The sequence below is a fragment of the Rattus norvegicus genome, chromosome X (genome assembly GCF_021556685.1).
Source record: "Rattus norvegicus strain SHRSP/BbbUtx chromosome X, alternate assembly SHRSP_T2T, whole genome shotgun sequence".
In the NCBI taxonomy this organism is placed as follows: Eukaryota; Metazoa; Chordata; class Mammalia; order Rodentia; family Muridae; genus Rattus; species Rattus norvegicus.
The window spans coordinates 149,866,143-149,882,410 of NC_141554.1; positions in this window are offsets into that span (position 1 = coordinate 149,866,143).

The following is a 16,268-nucleotide window of genomic DNA, read 5'->3' on the forward strand; positions in this document are numbered from 1 at the left end:
TTCATAACCCCAAATTCAATGTCTCTATGAATGCTTCAATGAAAGCAAAAGTAACAATAACCACTTGGCATTCTTGCACGGTGAGTTGTTGTAGGCTCAGTGTAACTCAAATGCATTCTCCCTACGATTTTTCAGAAAGTTTCAATGTAATTTGAGTTCTAAAATCCACATGGAAGAGAATCGGATCTAATTAAGACAAAAATCTTTATCTTTAAAAGATAAATGATGTGAATAACATATCATGTCAAGAATTAAACAAGTCTTAAACTCCTGAAATACTGAGAATCAAATCTTGGTTGTGAGGAGCTGTCCTATGGGAGTTAGAAGACATCTGTATTTTCTGTAAACCAGATAGCATTATCTCTACTCAGTTCTCTGACTTCAAAGTTTTTATACATTACCACACATTCCTTGGAAGGCCAAAGTTGTCAGTGATTGTGAATAATTATATGATTATAATAATTAATAATGTCATTAACATAAATGAAAGCACATTATTCAATTCAATAAACTAGTTTTCAATTAGTTTTCTCAGAGATAATCCATGTTAATATATTCAGAAATCCAGACAATGTTTTATATCGTTTTATGTGACGTTATGTTTGTATTGTCCTTGCTAGAGTTATGATTACTATCATATAATTTTCTACAATATTCATCTGTCTTCCACAACAACAGTTGGAATGTTAGGAAAGATTACAAAATCTTTACTATTAGTGGTCAATTGGTTTTGGGAAAGATAGGTATGTAATTAATTTGTAAAATGTATCTTTTAAGCCAGCATTTGTGAATAATTAAGAAGGGATATTCACATGTTGTATATACCACACATACACACATGTACACACACAAGTAGAAAGGTATCACAGACTTAACATGAAAGTACTATAACTGTAAGTGATCTGGAGGAACAGAGAAGTCAAAGAATGTGCCATAATGCAATGTCAAATTATATTAGCAACACGCAAAAGCCTAACAGCCCACTGCTGGAGAATAAAAGGAATTCGCAAAACATATGGTCAAATTATCCAGGTAAAACTAAAATTAGAGGTGTAATCTAAATCCAAGGGAGAAGAAACTGGTACTTGACAACAACTTGCTATCTGAGGCAGAGATAGTTATTATAACAAAGGTGTCTGGACCCCTGTTATTGTTTACCTTTGATTGGCTGAGGAATACAGAAAATTAAATAAAATTAGTCACTAGTCTTTTCTAGAGAAATATTGCCTACATAGTATTAAAAAAGCTGTTTGTAATAGACACAAAAGTAACACAATCCTCAACTCTTATTATTTCATGTATAATAAATAAGTTTTTATTAAATAAAGTTTTCTTTGTCAGTTTCATACTTGCAGATAATACATACCACATTTACCATCAGGTAATCTCCCAACTCCACATGTCTACCTTGCCCCTTTCCTATAGATGTCTTTTAAGTATTTCCTAGTTATTTTGTTTCTTCATTGGAGAATTCTGCTCAGTTTCACAGCCCATTTTATTGTTTTTATTTTTGTTTCTTTCTTCATCTGTGTATGCATGTGGGTATGTGCACATAAGTGCAGTTCCACATGAAGGCACCAAAAGGATGTGGTAGATCTTCTGGAGAGTCTTTTTCCATTCTTTGAAGCTGAGGTGATTTTTGCTTTCATCTAGTTTAATGTTTCTTGATCGTATGTGTTTGTTTCAAGACAGGGTTTCTCGGTGTATTTCTGGCTCTCCTGGAACTAGTTTTGTAGATGAGACTGGCCTCAAACACACAGCTATCTCAGTTTCTCTGCCTCCTGAGTGCTGTATATATTTTAATCCTGAGGTATGTTTTATAGAAGCAACAAAAGGTGAATACTATTTTCTTTTTTAAAAATTTTTGCAGATTCATGTTTTCTTTTTTTGATTTTTCTTTTTAATTGGTTATTTTATTTATTTACATTTCAGTGTTTTTACTGGACATTTTTGATTTACATTTCAAATGTAAACCCATTTCCCAGTTTTCTGTCTATTAACCCCCTATCCAATTCCCCCTCTCCCTGCTTCTATGAGGGTGTTTCCCTGTCCATACACCCTCATTCCTGCCTCCCTGCCTTGATATTTCTCTACACTGGGGGTGTCAGGCCTTGGAAAAACAATGGGCTTCTCCTACCATTGGTAGCCTGCAAGGGTACATATGCAGCTGGAGCCATGGGTTTGTCCAGGTAAAGTCTTGGGCAGTGATTTAGTCCCTGAGAACTCTGGTTGGTTGGTATTGTTCTTGTGGGGTTGCAAGCCGCTTCAGCTCCTTCAATCCATTCTCTAACTCCTCCAATGGTGACCCCATTTTCAGATCAATTGTTGATTGCAAGTATCTGCCTCAGTATAAAGCTCTGGCAGAGCTCTCAGGAGATAGCTATATCAGGCTCCTATCAGCATGCACTTTTTGGTTTCACCAATATTGTCTGGGTTTGGTGACTGTACGTATATGGGCTGTATCCCTAGGTGAGGCAAGCTCTGAATGGCTTTTCCTCGGTCTCTGCTCCAAACTTTGTCTCCATATTTTCTCCTATGAATAATTTTGTTCCACCTCTTAAGAAGGACTGAAGCATCTGCACTTTGGTCATCCTTATTCTTGAGCTTCATGTGGTCTGTGGATTGTATCTTGGGTAATCCGAGCTCTTGGTCTAAAATCCAATTATCAGTGAGTGTTTTTTGGTGACTGGGTTACCTCACTCAGGATGATATTTTCTAGTTCCATCTATTGGTCTATGACTTTCATGAAGTCATTTTTAAATAGCTGAATGGTATTCCATTGTGCAAATGTGTCACATTTTCTGTATCCATTCCTCTGTTGAGGGGCATCTGGGATTTTTCTAGCTTCCAGCTATTATAAATACAGTTGCTATGTGACCTTAGTGTATATTGGAGCATCTTTTGAGTATTTGCCCAGGACTGGTATAGCTGTGTCCTCAGGTAGTACAATTTTTTTGAGGAATCTCTAGACTGATTTACAGATTAGTTGTACCAGCTTGCAATCCCACTAACAATGGAGGAAAGTTCATCTTTCTCTACATCCTAACCAACATTGTCTGTTGCCTCAGTTTTTGATCTTAGCCATTCCAACTGGTAGGAAGTGGAATCTCAGGGTTGTTTTGATTTACATTTCCCTGATGACTAAGGATGTTGAGCATTTCTTTAGGTACTTCTCAGCCATTCAATATTCCTCAGCTAAGAATTCTTTGTTTAGCTCTGTACCCCATTTCTATTAGGGTTATGCTCTTTGAAGTCTGAGTTCTTGAGTTCTTTGTATATATTTGATATTAGCCCTCAATCGGATGTAAGATTGGAAAAGAAGATGTTTTCCCAGTCTGTTGTTTGCTGTTTTGTCCTAATGGCAGCATCCTTTGCCCTATAGAAGTTTTGCAAATTTATGAGGCCTCATTTGTCCATTCTTGGTCTTCGAGCATAATAAGCCTTATTGGTATTCTGCTCAGGAAAATTTCCCCAGTATCCATGTATTCGAGGCTCTTCCCCCATTTTTCTTCAATTACTTTCAGTTTATCTGGTTTTATGTGGAGGTCCTTGATCTACTTGGAATTAAGTTTTGTATAGGGAAATAAGAAAGGGTCAATTTGCATTCTTCTACATGCAAGGTATATTCTTTTGTTTTAGGACGAAATATTCTATAAATAACTATTAAAACCACTTGGTTCATAACTTCTATTAATTTCTCTATGTCTCTAATTAGCCTCTATTTCCATGATCTTTCCACTGATGAGAGTGGAGTGTTAAAATATCCCATTATTATTGTGCAAGGTGCAATGTGTGCTTTGAGCTTTAGTATGGTTTCTTTTTCAAATTTAGTTGCTCTTGCATTTGGTGCATAGATATTCAGGATTGAGAGTTCATCTTGGTAGATTTTTCCTTTCACAAATATAATGTATCCTTCCTTATCTATTCTGATATCTTTTGGGTGAAATTCGATTTTATTTGATATTATAATGTCTGCTTTATCTTGTTTCCTGGTACCATTTGCTTGAAAAACTGTTTTCCAGCCTTTTACTCTGAGTCAGTGTCTGTCTTTGTCACTGAGGTGTGTTTCCTGTATTCAGCAAAATACTGGGTCCTCTTTACATCTTGAGTCAGTTAGTCTATGTCTTTTTATTGGGGAATTTAGTCCATTGGTATTTACAGATATTAAGGAATAATGATTGCTGTTTCCTGTTATTTTTGTTGTTAGAGGTAGAATTATGTTTGTCTGTCCTTCTTCTGGTTTCCTTGCAAGGAGATTAGTTTCTTACTTTTTTTAGTGTGTGGTTTCCCTCCTTTTGTTGGAGCTTTCCATTTATTATCATTTGGAGTGCTGGATTTGTGGAAATATATTGTGTAAATTTGGTTTTGTCATTGAATATCTTGTTTTCTCCATCTATGTTAATTGTCAGTTTTGCTGGATATAGTAACCTGGGCTGGCATTCGTGTTCTCTTAAGGTCTGTATGATATCTGTCCAGAATCTTCTGGCTTTCATAGTCTCTGGTGAGAAGTCTGGTGTATTCCTGATAGTTCATATGGTGAGTGGACAGAGATAGAAAAGGCTTGGGTGGACATAGATTTTTGACATGTTTCACGACCACAGTAATTGTGAAGCTGATGCAGCATTTATGTTTAATGGTGAAGGAGGCTGGACTGTAGGTAGTTTTCCATACACTACAAACACGAATGAGTGAAGACTTGTGTAATAGCATGCTGAGTCCAGCATGACCCTGCTGGGGGAAGAGTGACATGGTTCCTGCCCCTGGGACAGGGGCCCAGTGTGAGACTCTATGAGTGCCGATGGCTGCTGTTTGTGTAATAATGTCCACATTTTCTGAACCCACTAGTAGTGGAGGACTGTCCTTCTGAGGAATGTCCTCCCTCTTAACATTAATGACTCCATGATAATTAGAAACAATAGGAGTCCATGAGTTGAGGGTGTGGCAAAATGGTAAACACTGGGACCTTCAAGACACCCTTTAATGCTATGGGAAAGGGCTCTAATTGCAGGAGTTCTAAAATATATAATTTTTCAATTATGCAAAAATATAAAGATGCAATATGATTTATACAAAGTGCTTCTCAAATCAGGAACAAAAACAGCTATACGGTGAAATTACTTGTTAGAAAATTACTACAGAGGAAGATAAAGAGATTTAGGGAGTGGTGATCACAGGAGATCCTACCCAGATAAATATCTTTTCTTTATTCTTACAAAGGCAGACAGATTCCTGATTTCAGGATCAGCCTAAAACAGAGAAAAGTTAGGCTCAGGCATGATGAAAATGAAAGTCAGGGCTGGGACCGACCCAACTAGTTTATCATTTGTACTTAACAAAGACAGACAGATCTCTGAATTCTTTTACAAGGTTAAGAAAAACATGTGTGCTTGCTTTCTCCAGAGAATCAAAGGGTCACAAGATGCTGATTTGTAAAATAATCAAAAGGAAACCTAGAAATAGTAAATGAATTGATATATAAAAATAAAAGACTGAGCCTGTGTTCTGCAAGAGGTGAGATAACCAGAGAATATTTTAAGATAAAAATAAAGAACTACTTGGACAATTGACACAAATACAAGCAAGCAGGACATGGACAGAAGCATCTCTTAGAAGAGTAAACAAGCAGAATATAGACAGAGAGGTCTTCAGAGAGAAAGCAGAACATACAGAGAAGCAGACTGGAAATGCTGTATCAAGCAGAACACAGGCCATCAGCTTGGATCCATGATTTGACATCAAGTTGTTCTTTTCCCTGCTCCCAGACATACCTTCTGTAAGACCTCTCTAAGGTGAGGCTTGTCCTTGTCAACAGCATTAGAAAATAGTTTAAAATATTTGTATAAAATTAAATACTTCTTTACATTTCAATCTAGTAATCTGACTCGTAGATTTTACCTATGTAAATTGAATGTTCACATCGACAATTGCATATGAATATGCAGAGAACCTCTATTGATCACATGCTTAACCAGAAATTTTCCAAGGTTCTATCGGTATGTGGATCACATAAGAGGATACCTGTCCTATTTTTGTTGAACTTTATTTATAGCATCCAAAATAATTCATATATGTAAAAAAATTAGATAATTCACTTTCCTGGAGTGAGGATGGGTAGCTGAAGACAATGGGTACAGACAGTGATGGCGATATGTTTATTTTTTAAACAAGATGCCAATATTGCAGCTACATATATACTTCTCTCCCCCCCTTTGTGTGTGTGTGTGTGTGTGTGTGTGTGTGTGTGTGTGTGTAGCTATATGGATTGAAGCAGAGACTATACCATTGAGCTATAGCCCAAATTTTCAAATATACTTCTAAAAATCATTGGATTTTAAACAAAATATCATGGACTTTAGTTATATTGTACTTCAATAAAATTGATAAAGTCATTTGGAACATAATTCTATTTTTGTTTCTGAATACTATAAAAAGTAATTTTAATATTTTTTTAAAAAAATTACCTACATAAACATGCTTTATTTATATAATTTCCATTCTTCTCTTTCTTCCTCTAACTTCTTCCATATCCCTCTCAAGTTCATGGTGATTTCATTGGTGTAGCATCCCTGTGATGTTGAAAAGGCACCATTTCACTGTAGACATTCTGTTTCTCAGGTATTCACAATCATTCTGACCCATTTAGGTAATACTCCTTGAATTTTAGCTATAGGAATTACATTGTGAATTTACCAGCCTGGCTGTCATTTTGACCAGATTTGAATCTCTAGTAGTTTGCTTCTGCTGACAAAAAAATTGTTTAATGAACATTGAGAGCTAAATTTGTCTCTAGGTATAAGGATAAGTATTCAGACTATAGTTAGTAGCTATACTGATTTTGGAAATTGGTTCTTCTCTGGTTTGTATGGCCTCCCAAGTCAAAGGAACTTCAAGTTATACTAAAAGGCATGCATTCTGTCCAATTGACCAAGTTATTGAGCAAGTCCAATTAGAGAGCTGCTGCCTATTTAAGAAACAAATGTGATTACTACAGTATTGGGAATATCCTTCGAGACTGATCATTGTGGCACTACATAGGTTTTACATTTAGAAAGAATTCAGAAAGAGTTATTGATTGCTTTTCTCCCTTGGAACTTTGAGTAGCACATTTTGATATCATAATAGCTAGCTAGGTATCAGGGAGGAGATTTCCAGGTCAGTACCAGCTTGAATTCTCTAATCCTATGTCTGAAATAAGTGGCTTCTTCAGCAACAGTGTTTTACTTTCAAGGTTTTGAGGCAGTCTAGGATTGTGGATAAAGCCTGCATTGTGTTGGGGATCATTTATATACCTATGACAAAAAACTAAAAGGTTTCACTTGCCTGGTGCTGAGATTTTTATTAGATATTTATGGCTACTAGTGGAAACATTATTTACTTTACATGATATAGTGGAATAACTTCATTTAAACTATACATCTATTTAAACACAGAGTCTGAGAGTAAGAGTGAGGATATGCATTTTAAGGAAGTATATAAAATAATATTTCTCTATTTTATACTTAATTGTATTAATTCTTTGAAAATTGCATATAACATATCTCAATCATAAGAACACCTTTCCTCAGGTCCTCTCACATATCTTCCCCTTTCTACCAAACCAATTTTGTGATATTGTGACATCTCCTTTTTCTTTAAACCCATCAAGGACAGTTGGGACAACCCACATATTCTTAGAGGTATGGCCTACCACTGGAGCTCAGTAAACTGACAAGAGGCCACACCCTTAAAGAAAATTGACTCTTACTCTCTCATAGCAATTAACAATTACCGATAACTCCTTTTCTGGAAAATAGAGTAGACTTGCTTTTCAGCTCCCTTCTCCATATTAGTATTTTATCTGAGTTGAACTTGTACAAGTCTTGTGCAAGCTGGCTCAATTGTTAATATGTTCACTTTCTAGCTGGGTCAGCAACTGTTGTTTTCTCTTGGTCACCAACAACTTCTGTAATGATTCTGGAGTCTTAGAAGAAAGGAATATGATAGAAATTTCTCATTTAGGGCTTAACATTTCATAGTCTTTCATTCTCTTCATCTTGACCAGTAGTCGGTTCTTTATCACCATCTATTTAAAGAGACAGATATTTTTATCTCACTATAAGCATTATGTATGAATTTTATCATATGAAATGACTCTTAAATCCAAAAAAAATTGGTTGATTACTCCTATGGCATTAATATGGCATCAATACAACTATTATATCACTGGGTGTATACTGCCAGGAAGGTATTTATTGTAGCTCTTAGAGTTCATAGCTGAGTGAAATTAATGGTGACTTTTCAACTCCGATAATATGTATATTGCATCTTCCAATGCTACAAATTCTATACTGTAAGGATGAAGCTTACAAGTGAGTATTACCTTGATTTTTTTTGTATTTTATATGAACTGTCTTAAGCTACAAACTTTGACATTAAGGTCTGGAGAGTAAAACTTGTTCAATGAAACTTTATAATACTGTAAAGAATAATTGAAGAAGATACCAAAATGTTTAAAGATATCCATGTTTATTGAAAAGCAATATATTTGTGTGTGCGTGTGTGTGTGTGTGTGTGTGTGTGTGTGTGTGTGTGTGTCAAGGCCTGCATAAAAATTTCAATAAAGAAAATGCATTCCCTGGGAATCAACATAAAGAATATAAAGCAAAAAACCTTATTTATAAATTAGAGAGTATGACTTTCAATTGTGAACTATAGTATTTCTGTGTATGTCATATTTATGACTTTAGGTACATATATGCCATCTTTATACATAAAAATGTTAATGGCAACCTAATTGGATTGACATGTACATTTGTGGATTTCATAAAATGGCATAGAACAATTCCCATAATGACACGTAGGCTGCTTTGATCCCTCTAATGAGAATGTCGAGAAATAGTTGCTTCATAGTTTGATATGAACCAAATCAAAACCATTTGATTCTGACCTTAGTGGAGAAAAACAGGAATACTTTTTAATTTACCTGACTTTCTTTTTTGCAATATGTTTGGCCATAACAAAGCCATCTCTTTATATTTTTACTTAGAAAACATATTTTCAACAGTTTTTCAGCTACTTTTAATCACAATATTGATTTTCATCTAATTTCATAGTTGGAGTCTATAAATACAACATTTACCTGTGTGTCTTCTTCCTGGCATAGTCATTGACATGTATCGTTCTTATATAAGTGAGGGTCCTTAAGGATGGAAATGTATAGATATATATAGGTTTTGCTCTTTTGTTCTTCGTTTCTACTCTGCACTCTTCTTTTTCATTCCTTCTTCTCCAAGTCTGCATATATTCTCCATAATCACTCTGAAAACCTACAGAAATCTCAAAGTCCAGGATAAAAGTCCTTGTTATACTATCATTAATTACCTCCCCATAACTTTGTACTGCAACTGCTTTGTGATATTTAGGAATCTCTTGGTTTATATTTAGAAGAAAGCAGTGAAATTTAAAAATGCTTGGTTTTGGCTTTTAAAAAAATTGTTTTGGATGATAATCCTTTTCTCATTATCAGATTCAGTCAGCTTCAGTGGCTAATTGAATATGTTTCTAACCTTTGTTGTTATGCATATACTCTATTTTGAGGCATATTCTTTACTTGAAGCCCACATTAGCCTTTGCCTCTTGATTTTCCTTCCTATACCTCCAAATACTAGGAGTATAGGTGTGAGCACCACAACTTCCTGGAATCAAACTTTATCCCAGAATCATGTTTAGTTCAATTACAAAACTTTGCTAATAAGGGCTAAAGGAAATTAAGGAGTGTTATGATGTTTAAGCCTGGAAGAAAGACTCCTGCTTTCTTTTTCCCTCATTTTTGATGTCTTCAATTCCTATTTCTGGATTGAGGATGTTCTTGGTTTGGAAATGGGCCTGACTAATGGGGCTAATATACACAAACCTGTGGATCTCTTCCCTAGCAAAAAAGAACAAAATAAAAGACAACAAAATGAAAACTAGATTGGATGGCAAAATTTTCTAATCCAACCTCTCATGATGTACATTCAATAAGAACAGAAAATCAAGATTATTCTTGGCTACACAGTGAGGTCAAGGCTACTTTGGAATGCACGAGACCCTCAGTCATGGCTTTTAATAGATGTTAGTTACATTCCAAATGCAATCATGAGGTGTCTCTACTTCATTTGCTCCATACTACCACCAGAGGTAGACCATTGGCTGAATGTACCTTCTATAAATTCATGTAAAATGAGTATTCATTTTCTATGCCCACATCTTACTGACTTATTACAAGAGGTTGTTTTAATGCCTAGTATTTCTGAGAGTATTTATGGCAAGCTTGCTTCATGCAGCATTTTAATGTTTTCTAACAACAGAAAAGAGGACATGTTAGTTTGAAGCAGAGTATCGAGTGATTGGTAGCTGAATAGTCTAGCAACATAACTTTTATATTTTCTGGAATATTATCAAAATATTTAAGATTGATAACACAAAGTGGGTAATGTATTCTCTCTACTCATCCTATTTATCAAATAGTCAATAGATTCTCTTATACATGTAACATCCTTTACATTTTGTTGACATTTTTTCTTGAAGCTTTTAATTATGTCTTTTCATCAGTGTCATAGTATACTAGGCAGTGCCTTCTCTCCACCATCAGTAACTTCCTAAACATTTTAGATGGAACGTGATTTCATACTGGAAGATACAAATCTAGCCATTATCTTTCTGAGTATCCCTAATTTTCTTATAGCCATCAGAGGTGATGATATTAAATGAGTTTGACACTTGCAATTATCCACTAACTAGAAAACTCACAGAGAGCTGCATTCAGAATGATAATGACTAGGTTGTTATTTAAAGGACACTAAATGTCTGTTAATAAACCAATTTGATGAGACCAAGACCAGTAACCAACATGAGTGATCAATAAATTGATAAATACATGTTGACTAACATTATGTTCTATATTTTATATTCCAAAGGTGAGTCCACACTACTAGTTCCATGAAATATAAACATTTTTATTATTTTTGTCAATTATGCTGAGAAGATAAACACTTAGGAATAGGAAACAATTACATGCCATAAAATAGAACTGCTTGCAATAGTGGTTTCTCATTTTAAGTGAAAGTCTTAACATTTTATTTGAAATTTACCTGCAGTCTAATAATAATAGGATTACTTTATAGACATCTTCGTAGTTTTAAATACTCATACATACTTGCATTGTTGATGTTACTTCAATGTTTCTTATCAGTGGTGCTCTGAATATTTAATGTAGCTCTCTTGGTATGCATTCATTCTAAAATAACACGAACTAGCTTCTCCTAGGCAACATTGAGCTTGCCAATTAATATATAATGGTGGAAAAAACTTGTCAAGATTGACATATTTAAAGTATGACTAAGTTCTTATAAAAATATTAAGAAAATTTTCCTAAATATCAACTGTAGATACAATTTTCCATTGTTCTGAGTAATCTTCCATGCTCAAAACACTTTACTAAAAGAAAATACCTTCAAAGTTTTTAATCCTTTTAATTTGTAAGTTGCTAAAGAGTTCTCAAACATATTGCACCAGGAACTACCAAAGATTCTCATGTCAACTTTATTTAATTTATTTCAAAAAGCATCTACTTTTGGTTATAGTGTAGGAGGTATTCACACAAGATTTGACTTGTGATAGTTGAGTTACAAGGGGAGGGCAATAAGATAGAGTGGATATGGAAGCATTCCATTGTTCTTGAGACTCCATCAGAGAGAAAGACTATATAAAATGATTTAAAGAAAAAATGCTTTCCTGTTGAATTAAATGCAATTCAGATACTCTCTTCTGGAACTCATACACTACATGTAGTATATAGGTATGCAAATTTTAATACATATGGCTATCTTCCTCAATTCTTTAAGGATTTGAGTTCTCTAGAATATATGTACACTCATGTACATACACAACCTAAGATTATATCATGGTATATAAACTGTCAATGCAACTGTTACTGCACTATATAAGCATTGCAAAACAGCATGTTCATACAGAAACTGTCAAAGATTCCCACAGCTATTTTTTAAGCGAAGAGATCTAAAAAGATACATGACACCTCTTGAAATCTTATTTCTAAATATTCGTTTTTAACTATATGATCTTCATAAATCAAAATCACTTACTCAGACTTTTTTTTTTTGGTAAAGCGAGCTATGCAGATGAATTTCCAGTCAAGGAACTCTTAACATTAAGATTCTGTGGGAATTCATTGTCTCTTTTGAAGTGAAATCTATGAATAATTAGTTGACAGTTTTATTAAGCATGAGGTTATAATACTGAATTAACATTTATTATGTTATATAAGAATCTACAGTCAGTTGTTATTTCTTAGCTCTTATTTATTTAAGATGATCTCATTTCATCCTAAAACATACTCCAATTTAAAGTACTGTCATCCTCACTGCTCTTTTCAATTAAAAAATCCTAAGGCTCAGAGAGCTTAAATAACATCCTTTACATTCTAACACATGATAAATAAAATAGTAATGTAACTAAAATAAAAACGTCTTGATATCTAATATAATAAGTGTATCATCTCTACTACTGGTGCTACAGTTAATAGAAAGTACAATAGTTTCCACTAAAAATAACTTCAAAGTTGCCTAATATACCTAATATAATAGACCTTTCTGTCCTTGTCTGCCTCTCTCTTCTTCTTCCCCTCCCACACACTCTCCTTCTTGATGTTTTGACTCTGTGGATAATATGTTTGGTTATCAAGGATTCAGGTATTTAAAAGTTTTGGGTAGTAGACAGTGGAGTTCCAATCTCCATGTTTGAGTTGAATATATTTGAATGTATAGAACAGTTCTCAAATTTAATGTAAAGAAATAAACTGAAACAAAGCACATAGGTTTTTCCTCTCTATCCATCATTGTGTAACCAGTAGGGACATTTTGCCTGGCAGTTCATTGCTATAGTGTGTAGGGACCATCACAATATAAAACCAATGATGTCTTCTCAAATGGTTTCATAGTACCTTCCAGCAGTATGAATTCTAGACAAGAGTGAGAGAATTTACTGGTCAGTTTCAAATTTATTTTGGTAAAAGTAGATAGTGTATAAAGCAATAGGGACTTTCCATTTGGTTATAGTGTGCAAACAAAAGTAATGACAATACCATGTGCTGTTCTGTGTGTTTGGTGCCCCCTGATAAAAATTCATAAAGAAATATTATGTCTGCCATTGATAATATTATTAATTTTATTTGATAATTCCAGTAATCTGAGAAAATCATGTACATATATGTAGAGTACCTCCAATCAAATTTCTTTGCAAATTGTTATGTGTTTAAATTTTTCCTTCACATTTTTGTACTTTCTTGACAAACAGCTTACTTCAACTTGCTGAGTAAGTAAGTTTACAGGCTTCTGCAACCAGCCTGGGGTAATGCACATTTTGAAGTTTGCTTATTATCACATTCATCAAATTGCTTTAGAAAATTATTTGAGCCAACTTTGGGTCCTTACTCTTGCTTGCATGTCAAAGCTAAAATCTTACATCTATAGGAAAGTTATATCATCCTTCAACATTTACATCTTTCATATTGATTTTCTCATAACCTGAATAAGGAGAGTGATATTTCTTTCTCTGCTTCCTCTCTCATATTCTCATTTAAAATATTTTTAAATTTTAAGTACTTTCTTGTGATGATCATTTTTCTGTGTTGCAATTATCAATGGTTCTATAATTTAAAAACATCTACAATCAATTTTAAGTCTCAGAAATGATTATTTATAACATTTATATTAACCTCTTATGTAGGCTTATGTAAAGAAGCTACACGAAGATTAGAAAATCATTTATGACTATGTATTTGCACATCTAACTATTTTTATCTCTTCTTTGAATTGTTGAAAAATCTGTTGTAAGTGTGACATTCCCCATCTGGTTATTGGGTAACTATTATAATTAAATAATACAATGTTATATCTTTTATAATGTTTTCTTGAGATTATTTATGGAATTCCTGACTTGGTTAAACCAATCTTTGTCCAAATATAACCCTGCACCACTACAGTCTTATCCTTTTCATCAAATTAATTTGAATTCCAATGTGTTAATTTGAACCAGGTTTTCAATTTTTCTCTTGGCTTAACAGTTTGATTGGATTTGTTTCTCCATGTACTTTATATTGACTCTTGTGATGCTTACCAAGAGAGCTATAAGTTTTATATTTGGGCATTAAAAATGAGTTCATATCAGGACTACTGTTGGTAGAGACATTAACATAATAAAATACTTAACAATTTACAGTGTACTAATATTTCTGCTCTCTCATCTGATGTTATGTAAAAGTCTTATTGAGAAGGTGACAAAACAGATTCACAGGACTTAAATAACTTTCTCACCACCAGAGGACTCTGGTTTTCTTTCTTTCTTTTTTTTTTTTTTTATTATTAAATTGAGTATTTCTTATATACATTTCGAGTGTTATTCCCTTTCCCAGTTTCCGGGCAAACATCCCCCTCCCCCCTCCCCTTTCTTATCGGTGTTCCCCTCCCCACCCTCCCCCCATTGTCCCCCTCCCCCCAACAGTCTAGTTCACTGGGGGTTCAGTCTTAGCAGACTCTGGTTTTCTAATTGCTTCTGTTGCACTGCAGTGTAATTCTGAAGTGTCAGCCCTAATCACTGACAGTCACTGTTCTGTCTCATAGTCCAGGTAGAGAAATCTGGGTGGAAAACACAGCAATAATTCATTAATCCTCTATTTTGGGCTCCCTGAAGGTTTATGGAACACAATTGGGAAATCTTGACTTTTCTAGGATAGGTAATTTACTAAAGTTATATTGCTCAAGTATGATGGACTCTCAGTAAAATGGGAATTCTCACTTTTCCTGGGGGAGCATCTTATATTCTATATTTTTGTGCAGCTCACAAGTGATAGCTTTTCCAGTTGTCCTGTGAATCTTATTTGAGTAGCTGAGGTTTGATTTTTCAAGAGGTTACTCAGAATCATGTAATGCTCACAGTGATGAGCCTTTCCTCTCCACTCTTCCATTTGTCCCTTTAATGATTGTGGTAGAATCCATAGAATGCATCCATTATATATAATCCATTGCATTTCAGATTGTAGCCATTTGTTAAGAGCAACTTAGCCCAGTTGTGAGTCTTTGTTCTTAGTGAAGTATAGTGAATCCATGGATGTCTTTCTATAGTTCCTTCTTGGTTTGCGGCTTATGTGTATTTGCAACAAATTTATAACTATGACTATTTTTATATTATCTTTTTTCTCCAAAACCAAGTTCCATAGCACAGAGGTTTTGAAAAAGATTCCATTGAGATAGACAATTAAAACTTGAATAGCAGTTGTTTAAGGTCAGAGTAGCTGGACACTATGGCAGATTTTCTTTGTACCCAATTCTGCAAGACAGAAAGTAATATTGGCACCAAGGTCAGATAACTGCCTGCCTAGATATGGACCCAATATGAAGAAAGAAGCTATAGGGTTAGAGATCTCAGGCAGTGTTTTGAGAATTAGAGGATCTCGTGTAGACATCATCACTTCTAAGTCCCACTGTGTTGTCAATTATGTTTCATTATAAATTTTGATATAGACAAAACCATCAAAATTACAGTGATATATTTTCAAGGAAGTGCACTTAGGACAGTAAATGAATAATAAACCTGTTTGAAGGCAATTAGGTTGTTTTCTAAAAGCCATAGAAACTATCTAAGTGTTAATCTTATTAGGAAGTATTGTGTGCTAGAGAAACTCAGTTCTTATCATTAGATTTTTTAAGTTTAAAACTGATTCTTCTGTAATACAATACCAGCCAACCAGTTTACCTTGCCTTACACTCCTCACAACTCCACAATCTCTACCCAGATCCACTTCCACTCTGCTTCTTCCTTAGAAAATAATAGGCCTCAAAGAGATGACAGATAGGATAAAAAAGATATAATAAGACAAGGTGAAAATCCTCACATTGAGACTGGACAAGGAAAACCAATAGGAGGAAAAAAAATCTTAAGAGCAGGCATTTATACAGAGGACCTGATACAGACTCCTACATGTCCTGTGATTGCTTTTGCAATCTCGGTGAGCTCAAATGAACCCTACTTAGTAGATTCAGTGGGTATGTTCTCCTGGTATCCTCCATCCTCTCTAACTCCTACAAACTTTCCTTCCCCTCTTTCACAGGTTTCTCTGAGGTCCTAGGTAAGCCTAAGTAAGAGATTTTAAAAGTTCTTTAATAACAAAGGAAAGGATATATAAAATTATTGAATAAAACCTAGAATTAGTAGAAAAATGGTGAATTTTAGCT